This window comes from Mustela erminea, chromosome 10 (assembly GCF_009829155.1).
Source record: "Mustela erminea isolate mMusErm1 chromosome 10, mMusErm1.Pri, whole genome shotgun sequence".
In the NCBI taxonomy this organism is placed as follows: Eukaryota; Metazoa; Chordata; class Mammalia; order Carnivora; family Mustelidae; genus Mustela; species Mustela erminea.
In genome coordinates, this window is record NC_045623.1 from 62,159,931 (window position 1) to 62,184,381 (window position 24,451).

General features: G+C 43.7%; 1 long non-coding RNA gene across 2 annotated transcripts in view; it reads left to right on the top strand.

Annotated features, from left to right (window-relative positions):
• Nucleotides 1–706: 706 nt before the first annotated feature.
• LOC116567095 overlaps nt 707–24,451 on the top strand; it is a 29,123-nt gene continuing 5,378 nt past the window's right edge. Inside the window, exon 1 of one of the 2 annotated variants that reach the window (XR_004276098.1) lies at nt 707–982. This is a non-coding gene — a long non-coding RNA (uncharacterized LOC116567095). The remainder of the gene's footprint in view (nt 983–24,451) is intronic. The other variant, XR_004276099.1, reaches the window with a different exon arrangement.

A 24,451-nucleotide genomic window follows, 5' to 3' on the forward strand; every position in this document is an offset into this window, starting at 1 on the left:
ATATACCAACCCAGCACAAAACCCAGAGGGTCCTTTGTAGGCACCTACCTATTATATCACATGTTATCTGTTTGCTTCCCTGTCTGCCCCACCAGACTAGTTCATTTCACTTTGTTGTCTTAGATTTGTTCTTAGAACTAAGTTGCCTACTCCTATGTACTGAGCAGCTACTACACACTGGCCATGGATTAGCCACTACAGATTCAGAGATTAATAGATAATAATTCCTGACCTGGAAGATCCCCCACCCAACGTGCAGGAGATAAGACTTAGGCTCCATTTGTGGCTACGAGCTCAGGACCAGATAGCAGTCTGTTTGTGCTCAAATCCCAGCTGCAGCACTGACTAACTGTGTGATCTAGGCACATTTACCCCTCTGAGCCTCAGTTTCCCCCTCTGAAGATGGAAATAACAGATGCTACCTCCCAGAGTGGTTGTAAAGATTAAGCAGTAAGTCTAGTGGCTGGCACTTACTAGGCACTCAGTGAGTGTCCATTATTATTATTATAGCAGAGGTTTCATTAGTATACATTAAATGAATGGACCAAAGCAACCCTTCCCCACGATATACATTCCAAATAGACAGGGAAGGAATCCTTTCCCCATTTCATAGATGAGGAAATGGGGAGCAAATGAATGAATGAATGAATGCATGTCTAACCCCCGGGGCCTGCTGTGTCTCCCACCTTCTCCCAGCAGCCATAGCGAGGCTGTGCACCTAGAGAGTTGGGAGCCCTAGGCCCTGGAGAAGCGATCCTGGCGTTCTCTCCAACTTTCCATCCACGGAGGACTCCTGCCAATAGCTCCCTGCAGTTCGCTCCGTGGGGAACACAGTCTGGATCCAGGTGCTACAGGAGTGTGTAAACACTGGGCCTGCTGGACTCTGCCACTGAAGCGGCCCGCTTCCCAGAACCCGCGGCCCCAGTTCCTGTTCAGCTGGGGCTCTTTCTGTAAGGCTTTGCAAGCCCCGCTGCTCCTTCTGGTAAGTGCAGGGGCCAGGAGGGAGGTTCCACTTTCACATTGGCCACCACACCCACAAGAGGGACATTTCTCACTGTGGAGGGGAAATTTCCTCTCTCTTTAGCCTCACCTCAAGCCTGCTCCCTGAGCCCTCATTTCTTCAGGACAGACTCAGTTTCCCACTCAAGGTTAGGTCCCCCTGAGATCTAAACTTGAATCTGTCCTGGGAATAAGGGAAAACAAATTCCTGCTGAGCTCTGGCAGCAGGCCTGCCCTGTGCTCGGGTGTGCTTACCTACACCGTGGGCGCTTGCCCTGTGCCCTTACATGGTGGCCATTGCCTCTGTTTTACACATAATCACTAGCGGTAGAATGCTCCAAAGGGAAAATCTATGCATTTGAGCTGTAGAAACATTTGGAAGTCACCTCAGAACAGATGTCCCCACATGAAATTCATCTTTGCTGCTTCTGAACCACGTGCACAACGCTATTACTTTGCTTCCTGTCATTTGCATGTTTCTTGTGCCCCTCTCTGGCTCTTCTACTTGACTGTCCCTCCTCAAGGACAGAGAAGGTGACTCACTCACAGCCCTCTCCTGCATCCAGGCACAGAGCCTGAGGCAGGAAGGGATTGCTGGTCTGATAGGTTAAAGCAGGCCAGTGTGGCTCCAGGTAGAGAATTAGTGGAGGAAAGACGGGAGGTGAGGCTGGAGAAAAAAATCAGTACCACCTCCAGCAGGCCGGGGATGGGGCCTGAATCTGCATTACTAGCAAGATCCCAAATGTTGATGTCCATGCTGCAGATGCCACTGGTCCCCAAGGACCACTGGCTTTAGGGTAGGAGAGGAAGGAAAGAATGAGCAAGACGTAGTCTTACCCTTAAAGAGCTCTCACGTCGTCGGAGCACAAGGTGAAGAGTGCACTTCTAGACAGGTGGGCACATCTCCATTGTGACAACCCAGGTTGGTGCATCTCCTCGGGGTGGAGGGGAGCGAAAAGGCCAGAGGAAGCTTTCTGGAAGAGGGAACCTTTGCCCTGAGTTATAATATTTACAAAGGAGCTAACCAGGGGAGGGAGTTCAGCAGGAAGGACGGGAAGAAGTATTTGAGGTAGAAGGCCCGGCTTGAGCAAGGACAAGCAGGTGAGAAATTGCAAGATGTGTTTGAACCCCTGGGACCAAGAGTCTCCAGAATAAAGCTGGTGCAGGTTCAAACTGTATCATAGGATGCTTTGCATGTCCTACAAAGTAAGGAGTTTAAATTTTATCCTGTGCAGCAGAAGTTTGTAAGCTTTTTGGGGGGTGGGGTAAAGAAGTCCCAGACTGCTCTGAGAAGCTGATCAAAGTTAATCTGCACACAGATAGAACCAGAGTGTACCTTTCAGCGTGTTCAAATTCCCTAAAGCCCATCCATGAACTTCAGAAACAAAGCAAAAAAAAAAAAAAAAAAAAAAAAAATCTCTGTAGTAGATGATGGGTTTTAAGTGGCAGATGTCCTAATTAGATTTTATTTTAAAAGGATCTCTTGGTGGCTGTGCAAAGAATGCATTTCGGTGGAGGCAACCAGGCACAGAAAAGCTAGGGGTCAACAGTCTGGGTAAGAGGTCACAGATGGCGGTGAGAGTGGGGACCACTTTAACACCTATATGGCATCATTTGGTTGGTAACTGCCAAGACCAGACTTGCTTTTTAGCAAGGTTACTCTGTTCAGTTCAAAAAGCATTGCTTGAGAGCTGAGCTCAGAGGCTGTCTTTGAATGGCCTGCATCTGGGCTGATGGGTAACGTAAGCCAGCTAAGCAGGAAGAAGCCATTTCCACCCTCACCCCACCTACTGGAATCTGCCGGTCGGCAGTCAGTTGAGGCCCAGATATCCTATGCCTTCCAGGGCTGGAGGCCAAGGACGTGAAGGAAGGCAGCACTCCGATGAGCTAGGAGAAGCCACAAGGGTAAAGCAGGGTAGTAAATTTTTGGGAAGCAGCCGGGGTGTCATTCCTTCCAGAGGTTTTGCAATAGCCCTAGGAAGCAGACAGAGCTAGATGATTATCTTTTTTTACAGAGGGACGCTGAAGGCCAGAAAAGGTGAGAACTTGCCAAAAGACACGTAGCAAGCACACGATCAGACTGAGAATAGGACCCCAAGAACGCTGGACTCTATGTCAGTATTTTTGCCTTAGGCTGGCCATGGTGCAGGTTTTGCCATGGCTATTCCTGGTGACTCTAAAACCCTGTAATTCTGTGATTCTAGCAAAAGAATAATCTCCACCCATTAGCTCAATTCCTTTCGGTTCTTTTGATCCCCAAGACCTTACTTTTAACAACCTGTGAAGCTTGGAGCCAGCCCTGTAGCCTCTCTGCCTTAAGTTTTCTCTTCATCTTTAAAACAGGAGAATTACACTAAATATATTTCCTGAAGCCTTTTTCTTGTCTGCACTACAATGGTTCTGCAAAGCCTTCTGAGACTCCGAATTCCTCCCAGCTTTGATGTGACACCATGATTCTCACCTGCCCAATGCCTTTTACATGAGGTTAACAGGGAATAATAACAACAGGGATAATGAAAACAGAAACCTTTCTTTCCTTGCTCGGGGCCAAACACTGATCTAAGTACTTTAAAGCTTCCAGAAAACTTTGTAAGGTGATGGCTCTCATTGTCCCCATTACACAGATGAAAAGACTGGAATCATGCAGAGAGATTACATTACTTAAGATAAAGTCAGACGGCCAACTATTTGTGGATCCAGAGTTCAAATCAAGCCGCTGCCTCAGGGGCCGTGCTCCTGATCCCCAGGAGCTGAGTAGTGAGGAATTAAAGATACAGGGAAGGAAAGCCTACTGAGCTTTCAGTGAGCTCTCCGTGATGGGGGCTCACGACCCCCCTGTGGCATATTCTATCATTATTCCCATTTTTCAAGTTGTGATCTGTCATACTACCTCTCAGCATCTGGAAGGGAACATGCTTGTAAGAAGTTTAGGGACGTGTGGAAGGAGTTGCCAGACATTGTGAATAAAAATATAGGCCACTCGGTTAAACGTGAACTTCAGATAAATAATAAATCATTTTTTAGGATATCTCATGTAACATTTATAACACACTTATACCAAAAACATTTTCATTGTTTATTTGAAATTCAAATCTGGGCTCTTGTATTTTATATGAAATAAGGATAAGTGACAGCAAGTTCCCTTTAGAAGGCTGAAGGAGCATTACTGTTCTGTTCACTGGCCCAGAAGGTTTGGCATGATGGCCTTGGCTGAATCACTTTCAAGGGAAAGAGATGACCTGTCCTCACTCATTGTGGTTGGGAAGTCTTTGGGGGCCTCCAAAGTCATCCCTGCGGGGACCTGGAACAGCCCTTTCAACCGGAGCAGAACTCCTTGGAATGACCTGGAATAGGCCATGATTATCGTCCCCCCCCACCCCCGCCCGTGTCCCTGGCTCAGTTTCTCACCCCTGTCCACAACTTGGAAGGTGACTTAAACAGTGATCTTCCCCTCCCTTCTCCGATACAGTCCCAGGGCCCTCTGGCACATTTGCGACTTCACATACGAATTACTGCTTCTCTCTGACCCCTAGTAGCCTCTTCTGTGATAATTAGAGAAAAATTAAGGAAAGCACGTTGTTAATTTTCAATAAAGATGACTTGTACTCCTCCCCCCACCCCCTTGTCATTTCATATCCGGAATCAAAATGGGTCATTTACTTGGGCTTTCCTCATACTTAATGTGATGGAATCTGGGGAGAAGAAAACCAATTCCCAAGGATTGTCTGACCTTAACAGCATGCTGTGAATTCTCAAAAATCCCCCCACCCAGGAAATTGGTTTTGAAATACAAATATGTGGGGTTATTCCACATCAGAGACATCTGGGCTGAAACTTGCTTTCTTATGACCGGTATCCCAAGGAGACCCCATTGCTTGCCCAAACTCCCACCTCCTTCTTCATCACAACCTGACCCCCTGCTTTCCCCACCTTCTCCTGTCACTATGGCCCGCCCATGCCTTGTGTGGAAAGTTTCCATCAACAGAACATGTTTCAGCTCACTAGGAAACTGGCCTCTCACACACTTTCAATCTGCTTGTCTTCCCTGATTACGGAGATGTCCCAGATCAAATCATGTTTGGATGAAATGTGTTTGGGTGGGTGTATCCTGACTGCCTCAGCAAAAATATTAGAACGGCCACCCAGAGTATAGTTGAGACATGTGCAAAATATTGATCAGCATCCCACAGCAAAGAAAAACTTTTTAAAGTATATTCTATTAGTATTCTTAAATGTATACATTTGTAGGCATCCCGATTAGTCCCCAAGCAAAGGTCATAGCATTTCCTTAAAGAGGAGAATTCATTTTAAAAGGATTTAGAGGGGGCACCTGGGTGGCTCAGTTGGTTAAGCAGCTGCCTTTGGCTCGGGTCATGGTCCTGGAGCCCTGGGATCAAGCCCCACATTGGGCTCCCTGCTTGGTGGGGAGTCTGCTTCTCCCTCTCCTCTCTGCCAGTGCTCTCTCTCACTATCTCTCTCTGTCTTTCTCTCTCTCAAACAAACAAACAAACAAACAAACAAAACAAAAAAGGATTTAGAATAGGACAAAAACAAACTCTTTCTTGGGTTTTATAGCTTTGTGGGATGGATAGCGACTGTACCTTCCTCCTCACCCGTCCTAAGGTGCAGCCCTTCTCAGCGCAGGACTATGAAGGGTGGGATCCCAACCTGTCTTCTGAGTAGGTTTTTAGTGGAAGCCACGCAGTGGTCCTTATTAGTCAGATGTGTTCTTCGTTTTGTCAGCTAGAGCCAGAATATTCTCATCACCGTTTTCTTCATGATCCCATGACTGAGAGTCACTGATTATTTATTTTGTGTCAGGAATTCTGCCAAATATTCTATATGATGTATCTCATTTAATTTCACAATAATCTCCTATGAGGGGTACAATTTTCATTTTCTTAGAGCAGCTTAAGGTTTGAGGTAGAATTGTGGGGAAGTTATGGAGATGTTGCATATTATTCCCTGAACCTCCACGTGCATTGCCTCCCCCTTTACCAATATCCCCCACCAGAGTAGTATGTTTGTTGCCATTAATGAACCTACAGTGACACATCCTAATTTCCCTAAGTCCACAGTTAACCCTTGGTGTTGTATGTTCTATAGGTTTGAAGAAATGTGTGATAGCATATATCCATCATTTTTATGTTATACAGAGTACCTTCATTGCCTTAAAAATTCTCTGTGTTCTACCTGTTCACCCTACCCCACCATCCCAACCCCTGGCAACCACAGATCTGTTTACCGTCTCTTTAGTTTTGTCTTTCCCAGCTGTCATATAGTTGAAATCAATACAGTACGTGATGTTTTCAGATTGGCTTCTTTTGCTCTGAAATATGCATTTAGGGTCCCTCCATGTCTTTTCACGACTTGATAGCTCATTTCTTTTTAGTGTTGAATAACAGTCTATTGCCTGGGTGTTCCACAGTTTGTTTTCCCATTCACCTACCCAAGGACGTCTTCCTTGCTTCTAAGTTTTAGTGATTATAAATAAAGCTGCTATAAGCATTCATGGGGAGGTTTTTGTTTAGACATAAGTTTTCAATCCTTTGTCTAAAAACTAAAGAGTGCATTTGCTCGATCTTATAATAAGAGTATGTTTGGTTTCATAAGAAACCTCCAAACTGTCTTCCAAAGTGCCTGTGCTATTTTGCACTCCCATCAGCAATGAATACAAGTTCCTATTGCTCTATGTCCTCACTAGGACTGGTGTGGTCAGTGATCAGAATTTGGAGAACTCTGATAAGTGTACTGTGGTATTTCATTGTTGTTTCCACTTGTGGTTCCTTGGTGACTTACCATGTGGGGCATCTTTTCATTTGCCATCTGTAGATCTTCCTTGCTGAGGTGTCTGTTAAAGTCTTGGCTATTTTTTAAATCAGGTTGTTTATTTCTTATTATTGAGTTTTAAGAGTTCTTTGGATATTTTGGACAATAGTCCTTTATCAGATACATCTTTTGGAGATATTTTCTCTGATTTTGTGGCTTGTTTTCCAGTTTTCTTGATATTGTCTTTTACAGAGCAGAAGTTTTCAATTTTAATAAAGTTCAGTTTATCAATTATTCCTTTCATGGATCCTTCCAGGAGATTTATAGTTGGTATCTTACATTTAGGTCTATAATCCATTGTAGTTAAATTTTGTGAATGATGTAAGGTCTGTGTCAAGGTTCAATTTTTGTTGTTGTTGTTTTGCATGTTTATGTTCAGTTGTTCCAACACCATTTGTTTAAAAAACTGAATCTGCTGCATTGTATTGCTCCTTTATCAAAGGGCAATTGTCTATATTTATGTGGGTCAATTTCTGGGCTTTCTATTCTGTTCATTTATTTATTGGTCTACTTTTTTACCAATACCACACTGTCTTGTTTACTGTGGCTTTATAGTTAAGTCTTGAATTCAGGTAGTATCAGTCTTCCAAGTTTTTTCTTCTCCTCCAGTATTGGCTATTCTGGGTCTGTTGCCTCTGCATATAAACTTTAGAATCAGTTTGTTAGTATCACAAAAATAACTTGCTGGGATTTTGATGGGATTGCACTGAATGTATAAGTCAAGTTTCAAAGAACAGGTATCTTGACAATATTGAGTCTTCCTATCTACGAACATGGACAGGATCTTTCTGTTTATTTAGTTTTTTCTTTAATATCTCTCATCAGAATTTTATAGTTTTTGTCAAACAGATCTTTTATAGATTTTGTTAGATTTATACCTAAGTATTTCATTTTGTCAGGTCCTAATGTAAATGTTATTATATTTTTCATTTCAAATTCCATCTGTTCACTGCTGGTGTGTAGGAAGACAATTGACTTCTGTATACTGACCTCATATTTTGCAACTTTGTAATAATTATTTATTAGTTCCCAGAGGTTTTTTTGTTTCAGATTTTCTACTTAGATAATCATGTTATCTGTGAGTGATTGGTTTTGTTTCTTCCTTGTTAGTCTGTTTACCTGTTATTTCCTTTCCTTGTCTTATTGCTTCTTCCAGTAAGATGTTAAAAAGGAATGGTGAGAGGGGACATCCTTGTCTTATACCTGATAAAGTTGGAAAGTTTCCAGTTTCTCACCATTAAGTAAGATCCTAGCTGTAGGGTTTTTTGTTTTTGTTTTTTTTTTGCTTTTTGTGTTTTGGGTTTTTTTTTTTTTTTTTTTTTTTTTTTGTAGATATTCTGTATCAAGTTAGGGAAGTTCTCCTCTATTCCTAGTTTGCTGACAGTTTTTATCATGAAGGGGTGTTAGATTTTATCAAATGATTTTTTTCTGCATCTATCGATATGATCATGTAATCATGTGATTTTTCTTTTTTACCCTCTTGATGTGATAAATTACATTGATTGATTTTTCTAATGTTCAACCAGCCTTGTATATCTGGGATAAATCCCACCTGGCACTGGCATATAATTCTTTTTATATATTGTTGGATTCGATTTGCTAATATTTTGTTGAGGAGTTTTGCCTCTATGTGCAAGAGAGATATTGGATCTGTAGTGGGTTTTTTTCCTTGTTTTATTCCTTTTTCTATTTTTGGCATTAGAGTAATGCTGGCCTCATAGAATGAGTGAGGAAGTATTCATTCAGCTTCTATCTTCTGAAAGTGATTATACAGAATTGGTATAATTTAAAATGTTTGGTAGAATTCACCATTGAACCCATCTGGCCTGGTGTTTTCAGCTTTGGGAAATTATTAATTATTGAATCAACTTATTTAATAGACATAGCATTATTCAAATTGTCTATTTCTTCTTGCATGAGTTTTGGCAAATTGTGTCTTTCATGGAATTGGTTCATTTTATCTAGTTTATCAAAATTGTGGATATAGAGTAGTTTGTTGTATTCCTTACTTCACTGTAATATCCACAGGATCTGTAGTAATATTCTAGGAGGTACTTTTTTTTTTTTTTTTTTTTTTAAGTAAGCTCTACTCCCAATGTGGGGCTTGAACTCATAACCCCAAGAACAAGAGTCACATGCTCTCCTGACTGAGCCAGCAAGGTGCCCCATGAGAGGCACAATTTTTAATCTTTATTTTAAGACTAAGGAAACTGAGAGCTAACAAGATCAAATGATATGCCCAGATTCATACAGCTAATCAAGGGAAAACTGGTGTTCAGACTCCAGACTACCCAACCCAACGCTGGCACACTTAACCATGGTGCTCCTTACTTTCCAGGGTTGATAGCAAGGAAGTTCTGGGCACATTCTAAGTTGTGGTAACTTAAACTTGGTAACTACTTGACTAAGGACATCAAAGAGATTCACTCATTTTTTAAAGCTCCTCTCAAAACTCTTCTGGATAGGCAGAGTAGATCCATTCCTCCTTTCTACTTTTTTGCTCTATGAAGGCATTTATCAGTCTGAGCTCCTTTGAGGAGACAGAAGGGCATAATGCAAAAAAGAAAAAGAATGAACAATGTCAGAACTGTACTAAATTTAACCAGCTTTGTAGAGATGGGACAGAAAATTTAGTTCTATAAAACTAAGTTTCCTCACCTGTAAAATGAGCACAATTCCATTTGCTTCATAGGATTGTCATGAAAGTTAACTGGAAAAATTAACCTGCACTCAGGCATTATTATTTTTTTAGCATCCCTTATGTGCAGAGGCCATTAAGAACTTGATAAATGAATAAATGAACTTTATAAATAAGTCATTACCAGCCTCTAAGGACAGATTTCATATTCCAGGCTTTGCATTCCCAGGACCCAACAGAGAGCCTGAGATATAATGTGTTCATTAACTGTGCAGTGTATAATGCTTACATAAATTAATGAATGAATGCAATAAAAGTCAAAACTCTACACCATGGCACACCTAGCCCATCCAGTATATATTTCTGGCCTCATCTATCACCCCCAACCTTCAGCTACACATGCTAATTAATATTCAACAAATGAGCCATGCCCTTCCATGTCTTAGCATCAACACAGTGCTCAGATAACTCTTTTTGTCTCGAATGCCTACCATACCCCCGTGCCCACGTGGCAAGCTAACTTTAGTCCTAGTTTTTACCTTATGGAAAATTCTGAGTAAGTTTGCCTGCCAGACTTTCAAGTAGTTGAAGTTAGTCCTCATGACTCTTTTTTTAATCTTACACTTCTAGGTCAAATTTCCCTCCTCGTGGGCACCTGGGTGGCTCAGTGGGTTACAGCCTCTGTCTTTGGCTCAGGTCATGATCCCAGGGTCCTGGGATTGAGTCCTACATCGAGCTCTCTGCTCAGCAGGGAGCCTGCTTCTCTCTCTCTCTGCCTGCCTCTCTGCCTACTTGTGATCTGTCTCTCTGTCAAATAAATAAATAAAATCTTTAAAAAAAAATTCCCCTCCTCCTTCCACTTAATTCTTATTGGTGATGATCTCTGATTTTTATACGATCTTGGATACTTTCTACTTTGCCAGTTGCCTCTAAGTCATTCATTCACTGAATATTTAATGAGCACCTACTAAATGTAAGAGAAAGCAGATTTTGTCATTAGAATATAAGTTTATAAGGCTTGTATTCCAGTAAGAGGAGCTGGACAACAAATTAAAAAAAATATACATGTTGTCTGTATATGTGTTAGGAAGAAAATGAAAGTGCATACGTGAGGAAAGAGAGGGGCTGTGAAGTTTATGTACAGCGTGGCCAGGGGAGACTTCCCTGATAAGATCTGATCTGGGCAGGATCCTGACGGGAAAGAGTGAAACACATGGTTACTTGGGAGAAGTATATCCCACGTAGAGGCAAGAACAAGTGCAAGGACCCTCAGACAAGTGTCTCAGAGCATTTGTAGCAGAGCTCAGGAGGCCCATGTAGTAGAGCAGAAGATGGTGCAAGAAAGAGCAGTTAGCAATGAGGTTCTAATAGGAAGTGTCAGCATAGCATGAAGGGCCCTGAGGACAATTAGAAGAATATTGTTCAAGGGAGAGGGAAATGTAATGAGGAGTTGATCTGAATCACATGAAGACTTCTCTCTGGGAACCTTACAAAATTGGGTATTAGAGAAGCATGTGTGGAAGCATAGAGGCCCATTTGGAAGTGATTGCAATAACCACAGCAGGAGATGATGGTGGCCAGAGCCAAGGTTGAGACTTCACTAGAATCCTAGGTGTGCTTTGAAAACAGATCCCACTGCCTTTGTTAAAGGATCATATGTGGGACCTGAGAGCACGCCTCAGACTGTATCTATAAAATACGGATAATATTTGTGCTGTACTGTTGTTAAGCTTCACAGTGGATGCTCAAGAAATGTGAAATTTCTCTCTCGGGAGTACAGCGCCTTGACTGGCAGTGACCACAGGACAATTAGTCACAATAGATTATTTGAGGTTTGGATGGGAAAGAGAGATGATGAATTTTAAGTACCCATGGGACTCCCAAAGGAGAGGTTCCACTGCGAAGTGTACAGCACAATTTGAGATGAAAGCTCCAGGGGTGAAAGTTTGGGAGACGTCCTGTTATATAGCTTGCCACTGAAACCACTGGGGCAAGTCAAGAATAGCATTCTTTCTCATTTCTACAACAATACTGTGCAAGACTCATGGGACTAATATAAACCTTAAAGAGAAAAACCACAAGGTCATTAAAAATAGAATTAAAAGTGTGGTTATCATATGAAAAAAAGGAATAATTATTCCAGAATATTAGGATGAAGGAAGCCAAGGAAACTGAGTTCACATGTAGGTGTGAGTTTGCTGGAAATGCAGTATAAAGGAAAACTGAGAAGTGGTGATCAAGAAAAGGAAGACATTTTAGGCAACATGGGTGTTAATCAGAGACTAGAGTCCTCGCCCAGGCCTTTTCCCGAGCCTACATTAACTACGTTTTAGCATTAGCCATGTTACTGTCATTGGCTTTGATGAATTGAAAGCACATCTAGTTGGTCAGCATTTCTCCAATTGTGGGTGTGCTGGCTTTGTGTAGACGCTTGGTCCACAGGAGCCCTGAGGGACAGTACACACGTGGTAAATTCCATGCAAAATATTGTGTTTTGCAAAGGCTGGTCCCCTATCTCACTGGTTTGTTAGCATTTCTCCTTCTACCATAGTACCCTGAAGTCTATAGAACCAGGCTTTGTCCTGTCTCAGTCACCACCCAATAGAATCTGTGAGTTGAGATGACGGATCTGCTCTCTACACTTGTATAACCATGCATTGTTCTGGCCCCACACTGTGTGAAGGTCACCAATGCACTGCGATTCCTGAAGAGAGGGTGGCCAATAAGTCAGGGGAGATGCCTTTCTAGGTGCCTAGAAAGCTTACCATAGAAGGATGAGCTGAAGGGAATGGGGACTTTCTTCCTTTGTACTGGTAACAGGATGTTCAAATAGGGTGTGATAATGTCTGCAAGTGTTTTAAGGGCAACTGTTTGGATGAGAAATTTACTTGTTCTTCTTCCACGCTGACTCATAGATGAATGTGTCAAAGAGATGTGCTTTGGCTTATCATTATAAAAGATATTTCTAATAATCTGTGCCATCCAACAGTGAAACGAGCAGCCTCTGGCAGAGGATGACTGATGCAACACTCTTAGCTTGGGTGCAAGTATCAGATCTGAGATTGGACTAGATGAGTAACACTCCCTTGCCACTTCACTGCTTCCCTTCTATCATCTCTCCCTTCCTACCTCTGTGGTCCTCTAGCTCTGTCTCAGAGGAACCAACCTACACAGATTTCTCACTGAGAATGAGTCAAGCCTTTGACCCCTTTGTCCGCTAAGATGAAAACTGCCAACCCAAGATATTCGCTCTTATGAATGATTAATAGAGGAGGCAAATACCTTTCATACCTCAGGGCTACCAGGGACCATGTGGTCACTGACCTCATCTGGGTTCCGAATGGCACCCCACCCACCCCCAAGGGTTACTTCTCCCTGGTGCGGCCCCAGGTCAAGGCCGATCAATTTTGCCTTGAGGGGAGGAATGTGAGGCACGTCCTCTGTGGAGGCCCAGAACAGATGCTATGTTGTTCTTTCATGACTGCCTTTGCTAAGTGGTTTGTGAGCCAGGCCCTCGGAAGTCAAGTGAAGCTTTGCTAGAGAAGCCAATCAAGAGAAGATCCGGCCCCCTCTTGGACAGAAGGGGAGAGTCCGGGGGCAAGATGGAAGAGGAGGAGTTATCCCAGACGCTTGCGCAGTGTCAAGGAGTTTCAAGACCCAGAGAGAACCTAACTTAGTTTTATGGATGGAGAGACTGAAGGTCAAAGAGACAGTGACATCCTTGAAGTCATGCAAAGCATCAGCCTATGAAGACTGGGAATAGGGGAGGGCACTGGCCTGGCGCTGACAGTAATCCTCCTTAAATTTTGCACCCTAGGCACTTTGCTTGCCTCGCCTTGGTTTTGGCCCTGAACCCTGCTCCGTGCAGACCAGAGAATACCTGCCACCCTCAAAGTCCTTCCAAGGAGATTCTATCCACAGAAGGTGCCATGCTTTCCACCTGATGATCCTGCCTTGACTGGACCAGAAATGAGCCCCTGCCAGAGGCAGCCAATATACAATCTGGAGGGCTGATGGGGATCATCTGGTATGGGCAGCTGTCTCATCAGAGCCTATGGTGGTGATTTAATGATTTAATCCAACAATCAGAGTTTCCCTTTCAGAATTTGAATCAGCAATAAGGAAAGATGGTCTTTAGTAGCTGAGAGAACAAGCCAAGGACATTCTTGCTTCTCAGTTATCCAGTTGTTGAGTTGCTTTCATTGTCCTCATTCCCATGATATTTGTGCTTGAGGAGAGAGATAGGGATGAACAGTCCTGTACTTCTCCCGATTTCTGCCTGTCATTGATGGGTACACTCCTTGTGCTATTGTTTGACTCTCTACCACCACTCTGGGGTCCACCTGCCTTCCCATTCATCCTTTTGACAATGCTAAAACAGCTCCTTTTTGCTACATACAAGATAATTAACACCGCGTCTAGGTGCTCACACTTGGTAAGGGAGGTAAATACAAGAGATAAAACTTTTTATTAACCACTTGATGAATATAGTGATGGAGAAAAGCAGCACATATTGTTGGCGCACCAGGAAATGGCACATAATCCCTTTGACAGAACCAGGAATGAGTGCAAAGAGGGCTTCCTGGAGGAGGTATTACCTAAAAACTCATTTTAAAGGTATGAGCAGGATTTTGCCAAATGAGGAGTAGGGAAAAGGAAAAGGAGTTCCAGGCTTGATCCTGGTACAGAGCTGAGGACCAGCATGCATGTGCAGAGGAACTGTAAGCAGTTTGACAGTTGTATGAATGTGAAGTCAGGGCATAGCAAGAAGGAGCCTAATCCTTACAAGCCAGGCCAAGGAGCTTGGACTTCATACTCCAAACCAGCTCTCATATACTGGTAGTCCAAAGCTACACTCAGTACCAGGACAAGGTTTATTTGGCTCAAAGGGAATTTTACAGAATTCTAAGACTGAATGTCTTTAAATAGCCATGCTTTGGTTCACCACAGTCCCCACTGCTCCCCATTGCCTACCCATGGTCCTGCAACTAATTTCTGTTTGTTTTTGCCCTTTGCAGACTCTCAGGGTGTGGGCCCTGCTCTGGATGATGGAGTGTCTCTGATGGGTTTTTGGCAGCCATGATCAATCTTCTGCTTTACAATAATTCCCTTGGTGATAATGAGGAAGAGAGTTCATAGGGGTGTTCTGGAGGCAGAGGAGTTCTTTGGAGGCCAGGGCCTGGAATTATGTCATGGAAGAGGGCATGGTAGGCAAAAAGTGATGGCCTCACCATCCTTTATTGTGTGCCCTTGAAGCCTAGAGAAATGTGGGACAGAGTGATGGACCCGGAGCCAGCAAATCTATGTCCAGCACCACTTTATTTATTTATATATTTTTAAAAGATCTTATTATTTATTTGACAGAGAAAGAGGGAGCACAAGCAGGGAGAGTGGAAGGCAGAGAGAAGCAGGATCCCTGCTGAGTAGGAAGCCTGATGTGGGACTCAACCCCAGGGCTCTAGGATCATGCCCTTAGCCTGAGGCAGACGCTTAACCAACTGAGCCACCTAGGTGACTCCCAGCACCACTTTAAATGACAGATTGCCCCAAGAGTCCCTAACCTACTGGGCACCTCTTATGCCCCAGACATTTAACATTTATCATCTCCCAGTAATACTGTGGAGCTATTACTGACTCTCCTCCACTGTTCTACTAAGGCTCAAAGAGGTTAGGCAACCCCCATGGAGGGTTGATGCTACATGTTGGCCCGGGAATTCAGACCCAGAAGTTGCATGGCTGCAAAACTGAGTCTCCATCCACTATCATGTACTTCACATGCTGCCCAGTGGGTTTGTCTGGACATGAAAGCAGTGTCTTGGGACGCTGACCCAGTGGGATATTAGTATGAACTTTTGGAACCACAGGACAGAAAAAAAGAACTGAAGATACGCTACCCAAGAGGACAGGTCAAAAATATATGTTTGGAGCTTGTGCCATTAATTTGGCAAAGCCCTGCTACCTTTCTTTCAAAATATAAGAAAAAAATTCTAAGTTTGTTTACACATTAGAACACAAATGCCAAGGCAAGAGTAGGTGTTATTCTTGGATCTACTGGCAAAAAAAGTCTGAAGGGGAAACTAGGCTGGAGAGGATCCTTCTGGAAGAAACATCCCAGATGCTCTGCACTAAGAGCCCCTGCCCCCAGCTCTGCTCCTTCTTTTGTCCTCTACCATCTTTGAGGAGAATTCGAAAACACTGCTATAGCCCTAAAAGTCCTCCCTGGAGAGTCAAGGCCCAAGAGAGTCAACCACTCCCTGTAAGGCAGTGGTTCTCAAAGTGTGTTCCCCAGGCCAGCAGCATCTCCATCACCTGGGCACTTGTGAGAACTGCAAATTCTCAGACACCCCCTAAGCACCCTGAAGCAGAAACTCAGGGGGTAGGACCCCCCACCCCCACCCCACACTCAGTGTTTTAACCAGCCCATGAGAGGATTCTGATGTGAGCCAAAGTTTGAGAAGCACTAGAGTAAGTGACAATGTGATGGAATGAATGTTTGCTTGAATGATTGAATGAATCTCATGTATTTTTCCTGCAATGTCCTGGCCTTCCTCTCTCCAGATGAGTCAAGAATGTTCCCAGTGTTCACTTAGAGTCCGACAGAATCTCAGGCATGGGTCAGTCAAAGAGCGGGCATGGGCAGAGAGACCATCCTAGGTGAGAATTCGGGTTCCATGTTGGCCTGTTTCATTTTGTTTTAATTTTGCTTGATCTGAACTCAGTTTCAATCTCACCTCCTCAGGAAAGGCATCCCAGCCTTCTCAGGCTCTGTTAGCAGCTGCTGTCACATTTCCCTGGAAACGTCCTTACTTCCTGCTCATCATCACCGTGTTCATGGCATTGTCACGATTGCCTGTTTACTAACCCATCTCTTCCACTCTAAGGCCAGTGAGGATGGAGGCTGTACTTTTCCTGTTCATCCTCACACCCCCAGAATCTAGCAGAAGGACAGTCAGTAAATATGGATTTAGTTAACTGAACACAAGCTCATCTTTGCTTGCAAGGCCTGGTCATGGTGGTTTCCTCAGCAAGACTGTTTCTCTCCAGCTGGACCCGTGGCTTTGACTATGTTCTTATTCCAACCTTAGCTGCCAGGTCACCATCTCCTGATTACCCAACCTAACCCAGGTCCTGAACTGGTCTCTGTCTTCCCTGCTGCTTTGATTTTAACAGAACATTTATTGCTGTTTGACAGGCTATTTGACTGTTTTCTATTCTAACCCCTACATGCATGCCCCTAGAGTGCAAGTTCCAGAATCAGGGGCTGGTCTCTCTTGCTCCACTGTGTAACCCCGGTGTGTGAAAACCCTCTCAGTAAATGATTTTTGGATCTTACATGACTTTTCACTGGCTCTCATTGTTTCAAATATTTACACATCATCTGTGTATGATCATCTTAGAGATGGAGAAAAATCAACCCAGAAGAGAGTGATTCACCCAGGTCACACAGCTAGTGGGTAGAAGAACTGCCCACTAGAATGCCCACTAGCCGCCAGCCTTTGAGCCAGTCCTCTTTCTACCACATCAGTTGTCTCTTACTGAACTAGAAAGGTTAGTATTTTTTTTTTCTGTACATTATGAGGGAGGGGCATTGAATATTTAAAAACCTAAAGAAGTGTCAGGAGGGGTTCTATTTTATTAATAAGCTTGGTCCCTCTCTCCTCCTTCTTGCCACACTGACTAGTCTTATTTCGAAAGCATCTGCTTTTCCACCTGTGGGTCACAAAGTCATTGCTGCACACCATAAATCCGTCATCATCTTTCCTTGCAGCTGCGTTAGCTGACAGCTCTGAATCACCGGTGTCATGAAGATGCCAGGAGAGCCGGGGCGTAGAAACCGTCAGTCAGAGACACCCGGAGGTTGTCGGTGGCTGCCCCAGAGTTTCTGCACTGGGGCAGAGACCCCTCCACCTTGCCTGGCTGCTGTGGGGAGGGATCCACTGGACATGAAAGGATGTCACTTTGAGCGGCAGCTGATTTATGTCAGAGGATTAAATAGGACCCCATATCAAGTTCAAGTTCTGCGTGATCAACCTAGAGCTTCACGAGCTTTAGAGAAAGGTAGCCTCTGCTGTAACTCTGGACCACAAGGACACCAGCACTGTTCATTGAAGTATCTTTGATAGAGGGGAAAAAAAAAAAAAAAGACCAGGGTAATATAATACCAACTTTAGTGCTTTCTTAGTACTATTGACATCTGATTAGAATAGTAGACATAACTGAATTCTTATAGCAAGTTGGTTTGAAAAATTAGGTTACAAAATGTAAAGTACCTTATGAGCTTATTTTTGTTTTAGAAGGGTATAGATGGGTAGATGGATGCACGGCTGGGTGGAAGGGTCATAGATATACAGGAAGGTAGGGATATGGCTGGGTGCCCAGCAGACGGGTGAGACAGAAAGACAAAAGGAAGACTGGAAAAACCTACACCAACATTAACAGTGGTGGTGTCTGGGTAGAGAAATTCACAGCCATTTTTAAAACTGCTTACCATTATTTCTTGATATTTAGGGCAGGGTTTGGAGAGGACTTATTTGGTAATGAACTTCTGTGGCTCTTGTTAACACGTAGTTATTAACACCACCAATTCCAGTACTCAGAGGGAAGAGCTCATCTTGGACCTGCGTTTCCTTTTTATTCTTTTTATTCTCTGAGTGGATGTTCGTATCATCCTTCCATCTATCCATCCGACCACCCACTCAGGAGGCAAATCTATTTAGACTTTAGGGTGGCATTTACATGAGACCCCATAACATTTTTATATCTACCTTAGATCCTTTCAGGACTCCGGGTTGATTTTGGTTTGGTTTTGCTTTCTTCTCTAGAGCTTGGAGCCATCATACCATACCTGGTGTCATCCTGGTCAGTACCTGCTCATGCTCTAAGACCTTCTTCAGACCTCGCCATTCCCCCTCTCCTTTATGGTCGCTTGCATCCCATCCCTTCCCTCCACTCTCCTCCCCCTGCCAGCTGGGGTCTCCCATTGCCCCTTGTCCCCTACTGTATTGGCAACTTCCCACTCTGTGTGGTTATCATCTCTACAGTTGCTACCCCTGGATCAGACCAGGAGCGTCCTCGTCCTCCAGCTCACTTCCATCTCTACATGAGGGCCCAGTTGCCAATAAAATCTCATCTGCTTTCCCTCACGTCCCCATCAGCCTAAAAGGAGACTTGGCTAACAACAACTTTGATGCTATTCCCTTAATCAACAGGCATTTACCGAGCACTTACTATATACTAAATACAGAGACCAACAAGGTACAGTATCAACCTCCTGGGGCTCAGCCGGGTTGGGGGAGGCAGACTTAAGCACCAGAAAGTGAACCATAAACTGGACTCCAGGGTATATTGGTATCCCATTATAGCCTAGAAAGTGAGTTTTCTTGGAGTTCGAGACAAGACCCTAGCAGGCTGTGTGGACAGGAAAAGACTTCCTAGAGGAGTTGGGCTTAGAGCAGGGACTTCAAAGCAGAGAAAGATTCAGATGAACAGAGAGGATGGGGAGGGCATTTCAGGTGGGGGAAGTGGTGGGGTACACATGCAGACTGGAGGGCTCCTGGTTTGCTCACTGGGTTTACAGTCTGTGGGAGCTGAAAGGCATCAGAACTTATTCGGGCCCGAGGGTCACATCTGGCTGATCACTTGGAATCTGTATGGTTTGTCTGAGCCTCAATTTCCTCACTCATGGACTGGATGGCTTATTACCTGCTTTATCTGCCTCCCAGGGAAGTTAGGAGGGCTAATGAAACTATCACATGGTATGCAAAAGCCCTTTGCAAAGTGTAAAGCATCATACACATGGAATTCAAAGAATAATAATCGACAATATAGTTAAAGGAAGGTGACTTAGAAGCGAAAGGAAACATTGAAGTGTGTTAGAAATATTTAGGGCAGGGTTTGGAGAGGACTTAAAGATTCTGAGTTTGGGGCACCTGGGTAGCTCAGTGGGTTAAGCCTCTACCTTCGGCTCAGGTTATGATCCCAGGGGCCTGGGATCCAGTCCCGCATAGGGCTCTCTGCTCAGCAGGGAGCCTGCTTCTCCTCATCTCTCTCTCTGTCCGTCTCTCTGCCTATTTGTGATCTCTCTCTCTGTCAAATAAATAAATAAAATCTTTAAAAAAAAAAAAAGAAAGATTCTGAGTTTGTTTAACCATTTGGATCTCACCGTCCCTAGGTTCATTCTCCTGCAATTCTTATTGCTGTTGCCCCTCCATCCCAGTCTGGGTTAGGCTGCACCTCTGTGTTCCTAATCCCACTTAATTTCTGTTAACATATCTGTCTCCCAAACCAGGCTGGGAGTTTATGGAAGGCAGGTACATTTCCCTATTTATTTTATGTCCTCAGTGCTTAGCCCAGTGCCTGGCACACAAGGAGCCATCAGTAGATGCATTAGTGGTAATTCTCCTGGTTAACTCTTCATGATCACTCATTTTGCTAAGTACTTACTAAGAATTTGCTTATCCCCACAACAGCCTTGTGCAGTAGGTCTTATTCCCAGTTTACAGATAGACAAAGTGAGTCTTAGAAGGCTAGGTAACTCAGCCAAGGTCACCCAAGCCATAAGCACTCTGCCAGATTGAAGCTGAAACAGGTTTCAGTGCACTACTGTGCTTTTCTGTGAATTCTTTCTCTCATTCGTTCCACCCATAAGGATCGCAGGCCTACCGTGTGCCAGGAAATGTTCCAGGTTAAAGGAATATGTCTGGCAGAAGTGATAAACAGGATCTCAGATAAACCCATGCCAGGTGAGAAATGTGAAACAGATGTGGGACCAAAGCGCAGAGCTCCGCAGAGGGGTGGGGGTGGGGTGGAAGGTAACTCCCATAGAGGAGAACGGGGAGCAAGGGCATTCAGTCCAGGCGGAGCATAGGGCAAGTACAAGGACATCAAGGTGAGAAGTCTAGCGTGGATGGTACACTGAGCCTTCCTCACTAGTCAGTGTCCTTCTGGAGGGTGGAAAGCATATCTTAAACATCTCCCTCGTAATAACCCTCCACGGGGCTTGGAATGAGGCACCCCAAACTAGCAAGAACCTGGTGAATTAATAATATTGGTTTCCACATTTTTAAAAAAAGGACAAACTTTAGTTTTCGGGAAGACATTGGGTGGCTAAGTGGGAAGGTGCTCCAGCTCGCAAGGGCAGCCAAGGATGACCAAAAGGAAATGACTTCGTGTTTATCAAAACCTCTTTGATTGGCTCAAAATATCCAGGTCCCCATCTGAAACCTACTCCCCTGTCAACAGAATGTGAAAACAAGCCCTTGTCTAAGGTACTGTGGCTTTTGCAAGTTGCTAGGATATCAATATATTTACCCACAGCCTCAGACATTTGGCTCAGGAACAGCCCACTCAGTCCTCACATGAGGCTAGATCATGGGGATTCAATCCACATGAGGTCCTAAGGGGGCTTTGAAATCAGCCAGGGAGTTGATAATTGCTTGGAGGTTTTGCTATAATAAGCTTTTTTTGTTGTTGTTAAGTTGATTTGCTTTGGTTTCTTTTGGGGTTTCAAATTCAGTTGTGATTTGCACCTGCTTTTTTTGAACCTAACAGAACATATGAGGGAGAGGATGGAGTCATATTTTTCCACTCCGCACTCCCTGGGCTTACGACATGGGGATGCTCTGTGTCTGGCTACCCTAAGGGAAAACAGGACATTTGGGTTTGGGGACCCTTTAGGGAAATGCAGGAAATATGGTCTAGAACAGATTGAAATGCTGGCCCAAGTGCCAAACACTAAACCACTGGCTGTGCAGTGATTTGGGGGCATGGTGGGACAGACGGCTTTTGTCAACCTGCAGGACACAGGGCTGACTCAAGACCTATGCCAGAGCCACACACCTAGCCTCCCTGTGCCTCAAATGCAAATCAGTTTGACTGAAGTAGAGGAAAACAAAATAGACTCACTCCCTGATTTTTATTTCTTCCAAATCATTACATTCTCTAAACAGAACACAAGATTCTACCATTTTGATTCTGTCATTTTTTAAAAAGAGCTGCAAATTTCCCTTGGCATCACCATTACCCATTTTTTTTTTTTTAAGAGAGAGAGAACATGTGCCCGCATGGATAAGGGGGGGGGGGTGAGGGAGGGTGGGAAGAGGGGTAGAGGGAGAGGGAGAGAGAGCCCAGCATGGAGCCAGACATAGGGCTTGATCTCAAGACTCTGAGACCAGGACCTGAGCTAAAATCAAGAATCAGAGACTTAACTGACTGAGCCACCCAGGTGCTGCACCCAATATATTTTTTAAAGATTTTATTTATTTGAGAGTGAGAAGGGGGAGGGGCAGAGGAAGAAGCAGACTCCCTGCTGAGCAGGGAGCCTAAGGCAGGGCTCCATCCCAGGTCCCTGAGATCATGACCTGAACTGAAGGCAGACACTTAACCAACTGAGCCACCCAGGCACCCCACAATATTTTTTAAAGCCCTCTTCATGCGGACCCCAGGGCTACACAGACCAGCCCTGGATCCTAGCTATCGTGGTCAGATGATAATCCACAAATGTGCCCATAGCAACTGGGCGGAACTCTCAGCTTGAAGTTATTATTTCAATGGGCAAATGACCTATCTAATTATTGAGCTAGGGCAGCTTAATTATCAACACTTCTAGAACTCTATTTTGGACTGACAATCATCTAGAAAAATGTAATGTTACTTAGTCTATAACCGTTCAATAGCTCAAGTGTTTATGGTAATTTTAGTGACATCATTTATAACTAATCTAACCTAGAAGACTCATTGGCAAGTTATATTGCTCAAAACTATATGCTCTACAGTATATTATTAAAATCTTTTCTCCAATTCTAATGAACCGCAGGCAATGCCTGCTTTGGGAATGTTCAGGTTTAGATGATTCTGACTCTATCCACTGCTAGCTACTGGCTTTTTTCAGGGCTTCCTTTGCTAAACACAGTCACACAAGAAGATCACCTGTGTTGAGTTCTGTGATTGGTTTTGACCATGAAGCTGCACGACATCCAGTGAATAGTTCACCAGTACAAATCATGAGGTTCCCTAAGGTCTACGGACTTGTGTTCCCATGCCACCCCGATTTGGACAACTGTAAGAACTTTATTTTGTGAATCTTCCTGATTTTTTTTTCATATTTTGATTGACATATGATCGACAATGTTTTAAAATATTTAGTAGAAATCAAGAAACAAACTTAAGACATTATTTTAACATCACCCCTGGCTGGCCCCTCCATCTTCTTTCCCCATCAGAGCTTACACGAACCTTTTTAGGTGTATGTTTTCACTGCTTATTGAATCTAAGACATAATACTTGACCTCAAATGGTCACAGAGAAAGGGCAGGTGGAAGCCATTTTCTGTACTTCTGCTTTCCCATGGGAAAATTAGGGAAATAAAACATGCTCAAATCAGTTCAGGTCTGCTGTGGACATGCTGTGTCCATTCATGTTCTATGGAAATGACTGCTGATCATTCCAGTATAAATAGCATGACTGGTCCACAGCAACATGTATAGCTATTCTATATCACTGATTCCATGTTATCACTTTCTACTTCCCATCATTTGCCTGGTTTGGATTTATTTTATTTTTAAAGTGGATATCTTTTCTCTTCTATTAAACCCTGAGCTCCTTAGAAAGAGAGAGATGATTTACTGATTTACCTTGAGGACCCACAGCACACCGTGGATCCTCAAGGTAAAGGTGATGTCAGGAAAAAGGTAGCACCCATCAAACATACCTGCTGGGTCAGATGTTGTTCTGGACAGTGAAGTCACACCACCTCACTTAATCCTTGTCACCATGTGACCCTGTCTCTCCCTCTCCTGTACTATGCTCCATCCACACTGGCCTGTTTATAATGCCTTAAATATACAAGCTTGTTTAACCTCTGACTTTTGCACTGGCTGTTAATCTGCCGGGAAGACTTTATCCCCAGATCCTTCCATGGTTGGCTCTTTCCTTTCATTCAAGTTCAAAATCACCTCCTCTGAGAGTCTCACCCTGATCAGCTCTGCCAGGGGACCTGACCTGACCCCTCCCCCCGGATCTTCTTTATTCTCTCCATAGTATTTTGTGCCTGAAATTATTAGCTTGTTAATGTATTATATGTCTCCTCCTGCACCTTCCCCAACTGAAATGTAACCCCCTTGAGGGCAGGAGTTAGCCTGCCTTGTTTATGGTTATATTTTTAGCTAGAATAGTGTTTAACTCATAATACATGCTCAATTGTCGTCCATGGAGAAAATAACCTTGAGTGGAGGTTGTTACTAAACCAATCTGAGAGATGAGGAACAGGCTCATGGATGTGGGGTGACATGCCTTCTGTGGGTAACTTGGGATTGGCAGATCTGAGACCCAAAGCCCTCCTCCAAACCCAGACCTCTCACATTATAGGATAACAGCTGCTCTGTGAGAACAGATAGATGCACTGATGGAAACATTATGTGTCTTCTACTTTGTTTAGATCATCTGAAGGTTCTCTTGTTTCCTTGTCTATTTTTAAATTATAGGCAACCTGGCCTGTAGATCTCTAAGTTCAAAGAGTTTTATTTACCAGGGTAATAACAATAACTGTTTCTGTGTATGCTAATATGCTATGAGCTTTGTATATGCCATGTCAATCCCTATAGACACTCTATGAGGAGGGTCATTTTATCTCCATTTTCCACATGAGGAAAATAAAACTCAGGAAGACAAAGACCAAATATTAAAGTCAGTGGTATCAAGACAAGAATCAGACAAGAAGTGATTGATAAAAGACCACAGGAACCAAGATTTCTCTCTCTGCTTCCAAAACCTATGTTTCTAAGTAACATACTGGATTCAGGACTTTCTAAAAAATAGGATCTGAGCTGGGTACCAAGGATATGAAGAGTCCCTGACCACAACAAGCTCACAGTCTGGAAAATGAAGACATGATTGGAACAGAAAAGGAATCCACGGGGCACCTGGGTGGCTCAGTCGGTTAAGCATCTACCTTCTGCTCAAGTAATGACCTCAGGGTCCTGGGATTGA